This window comes from Tachypleus tridentatus, chromosome 5 (genome assembly GCF_004210375.1).
Source record: "Tachypleus tridentatus isolate NWPU-2018 chromosome 5, ASM421037v1, whole genome shotgun sequence".
NCBI classification, from domain to species: Eukaryota; Metazoa; Arthropoda; class Merostomata; order Xiphosura; family Limulidae; genus Tachypleus; species Tachypleus tridentatus.
In genome coordinates, this window is record NC_134829.1 from 12,422,163 (window position 1) to 12,426,722 (window position 4,560).

A 4,560-nucleotide genomic window follows, 5' to 3' on the forward strand; every position below is an offset into this window, starting at 1 on the left:
TATACCTATTCCACCAGAAACTCTTGACAGAGTTTTATCTGATTTTGAATCTGATGTCAATAGAAATTATGGTAGGATTTTTTTCAACTTAAAACGTCTGGTGGGCCACAAATTATCACATATGATTTTATGTCACTTTAATATCATTTTACTGATACAGAAGTCATAAAAAAGTATTCATAAAAAATTCATACCATACTTTTCGCAACAATATTGTTGACTTAATATCAATACTATGAGCTATAATCAATGAGCTAATGAGTGGTGATTTTTTATTGATTCCTCTAAAAGAAGTCTAAAAGATGTTCTACGTCAAAATGGTAGCATATATGCATCTGCTACAATAAACCATAAGAGGACACGTACAAAATCTCATGATAAGGTCAAATACAAAGAACACGATTGGTTAATTTGTGGAGACCTAAAAGTCTTTTGAATGTTATTGGGTCAGAAAATCTGATTATATAAAGTTTCCGTGTTTCTGTGTGAATATGGCATCCGAGGACGAAATTAGCACTGTATAAAGAAGAAATTGTTAAAAAAGTCAACTTGATACCGGGATCAAAAACATTGAACATAAAAAGTCTAATTAACAGAAAGAAACTCCTACTACCTTCACTTCTCATAAAATTGATCTTGATGAAGCAGTTTATTTAGGTATTAAACAAAGATGGCGACTGTTCCAAGTATCTTTTAGAAGCGAAACTTAAAAAAAAAAGGAATTTTGTTGGGATCTAAATTAGAAAATTGATTTCGGATTATCAGTTCGAAGGACAATGGGGAAAGTTGAAAAAGAAGTGTGGATTGCCTTTAAAGATGTTATTGACAAATGTTTGGGAAATAAATTGGATCTCAAATCACAAAAATATTGTAAACAAAATGATCGATAAATTCAAGAATCTGGGTTGAAAGTTCATTTATTACACTAACATATTGACTATTTCCTTGAAAATCTCGGGGCCATCAGCGAAAAGCAAGAGAAAAGATTTCATCAAGACATCAGGAAAATGGAAACATCAACAGGATGGCTGATTACTGCTTGTCATTGAAATGAGATGCTCAGACACAATGCGTAAAGAAAAAAAGAACACGTAGTTTGAGACAAAAAGAAGTATATTTCAGAAAAAAGTCAGGATGAATGAAACTACATAGTCGTTTCGTATCAATTATACACTTAGCTATATACAATAAATGAATAGTCCGGTTACCAGTAGTTCTGTGGTATAGTTTAACATGAAATAAGTTATCTTAAACTTATCCCTATTTGTGTTTTTTTTTTAATTCAAGGAGAAATCCAATCGAAGACTTCTTACAATGGTAAAGAAATCCTGAAATACTATGTTATCCTTCTTGTAATATCCTTTACAACACTAAGCTTTAAAAGGAGAAAAAAGAACTCAAATAACAACTTTAATGAATTGTATATTTAACATCACTTTCAATAACAGTTTGCCAACGTCTCAAAAGATTTTCAACACCACGCTCATAAAAATCAGGTGGTTTTTGAGACAAAAAGTTAGAAAGGCTATTTTTAACTCATCCAGAGAAGTATACTGTTTCAAGCTTTTGTAAAGATGGTAATCTGAATAAACAAAATCAGGAAAATAAGGGGAATGGGGAAGTTTCTTCCAGCAAAGCTCTTCACTTTTTATCTGGAAATAATCCTAGCGATGTAAGTACTGCATTGTCATGGTGGAAAACAACTACTTTTCAATCCACAAAAGTAGGTCTCTCTCTCTTTTTTTTTTTTGTAGTTCAGTGTTCAGTCGATTTAAATGCTGGCAGTATCTCTTAGCAGTAATTGTCTTTGTAACAACCCAAAGTGTATTATACCATCTTTATCCCACTAAAGATTAAGTAAAACCTTCTTAGGCTGCAGCTTGCTTTTGGCTGTGGTGTAGCTGGTTTTCCTGTACTAATCCACTGTCGGCGGCTCTTAACATTTTGAAAGAGTACCCATTTCTCATCTCCAGTCACTATCGGCTCAAAAACGAAGTTTGAAGCTCACGAGAGTGACAAGATGTGCAGATGTCTACTTGTTCTCTCAGTTTTTCCCAACTTTGAAATTCTACCAAGTTGTTGCAAATGTTGATGGAGAGTGGAAGAAGATGAATTGAGTTTTGGGGCTAATTCTTAAACAGTCACAGCACCATCCTCCTTAAGTGTTTTTAGAAGCAGGTCATTATCAAACTCAACAGGGCGCTCAGTGCAAGCTGCATCTGTCAGACTGCAGTCACCAGTTCTAAACTTATTTAACCATCTTTGGCATTTCTACATGTTCAGAATGTAATTGCCGTAAACCTCTTGAATGTTTCGCGTAGCTTCAGTATCTTGTTTTCCTTTTCTGAACTCGCAAAACTTATGTACTCCTCCATAATGATTTAGGCTTCAGAAATAAATAAAACAAAAACTAGTAAATAAACGAACTGGCTTACACTTAATGCTAACAAGTCATATAAATTATAAGATCTTGAGAATAACTTGATTTAGCCATAAAATATGCATTCAAACTTTTCCTATCCCAAAAAAACGATATTACTTATGGGATAACCTGATAATACAACAAGATGATGCATATATGTAGTGTATAAAAACAAGAAGTGTGATATGTCCTAATGAATCATTTGTAATACAATTTTAAAACATGTTAATAAATATAATTGAGTTCAAAAAGTTTTTAACTTAAATTGCAGAATTTGAATATTTATTCGATATGTTTACAATTTTTGGTCGTGCTCTCAAAAGGAAAGAGTGAAAGCAAACATAAAAGACGGACCAACTCAAAAATGAGGCGGGAAAATTCATAGACCTGTAAAAAAGGATAACGAAAACGATTTTTAAAGATTTACATTTTCAATGTTGTTTTAGCGATGTCTATTTTATAGTGAGTTTGTTTTTTCATCGTTTTTTATATTGGTTAACGATGTATAACTGCTATGTACGAGTTTGTGCTTTTAAACAAAATAAAAGTCACATGATGTTTTGCTTATTTCACTTAATCTTCCATGTAGCACTTAAAACAAGACAGTTTTAACGAAAGTATTTGGTAATACTCTATTTGTGCGTATATTAAAACAGAAAATACTGTAAAAAGAGTTGCGCCAGTTCCTACAGAAAAATGCTTAGTTTAATAAAAATTGATTTAAAAAAAAAAGAAACTACATCAATACGTCATTTTGATATGAAATTCGCTGGTATAAAATAAATTTGATTTTGTGAAACAAAAAATAACATTGAAGTGTAATGTTATCGAGCATACAAGTTAAAAATTTGTTTCCTTCGTGACAAAAACATTATTTTTAATGTGTTTCTCTTTACCATAGAAAATTTTCATATACGGAAAATAATTGACTCGCACCTGTTTTTATTTTGACATTTACTTTTTTTTAAAAAGGCCACCAATTATATGTAGTTACTCATGTAGGGTTATCCTATTTTCGTGCTCAAGGTTTATTTGTTACATGTTTGTACATGTTTAACCAATCACAATATTTCCAAATATCTTAAATGCATGTTTCTACCATTTTAGCAATTGTTTTATCTTTATATTGTAATATTTAAAATGTGTAATGTCTGTACGTTTCAAGTCTATAATTCACATTTTCACAGCAAGTGGATAACACACTATCCTTGGTGGTGCTCACTTCTTGATAACCCCATAATTGCCAAAGACTTCATACTTATTAATTTTTCCAAGCCTTGCATATCCAGACAACCAAAAAATAAGCTGCACTACAAACAGGAAATTATGTGCGTTATGTCAGACTGTGACAGAAATCTTAAAAGCATATGTTATAAGGTCTTTACCAGTTTCATTTACTAGGGTTCGTTTCCTTCCCGAATGACTCTAACAGACTTGAAGGTGGTATTGACATTGAAGCAACAGTAATATTATACCTTGTCGCATGGCATAACACGTCTTGAGTTTGATAACACTACGTTTAAGTGAGCAGTAATAAGTTTTCTATTCTCCCTTGAACCAAATTATCATCTGGAATCCAGGTCTATATACCGAAAAAAACGTAACCGACCTTGACCTTGTATTTTAAGAACGCTTAAGGTCACTGAACGAAACAGCCAAGGTGATTTCTTCTCTCTCTCGTCGTTTGGGTATTTATATACCCGGGAGGGTCAGGTACGCGCTGACCTCTTCCTCCTTCCTTTACTTTATCTATTACAACGGTTAAATATATGGATAAATATTATATGAAGAACGGAGTGACCCACACTTAACCAAGCCCCTATCAGGGCAATATCCATGTACCATTCATCAATACATTTGGTGCAAATATATTATTTCTCTCTCAAGTTTCATAATAAGTCGCACTTTCACAAGAAGGAATTTACTAAGAAACATTTACATAAACTACCCTTTCAATGTTTATAAGTGAGTTCCTGACTAATGTGATGTCTAGTTTCTAGGTGGCCTTTTTTATTATTTATTTGTTTATTATTTTTAACCTAATGTATGCGTTAACAGGGAAAAGGTGTTTAGGACTATTTTCATCCCGTCACACCAAACATGCTCGTCCTTTTAGCCTTGGGGCATTATAATGTGAC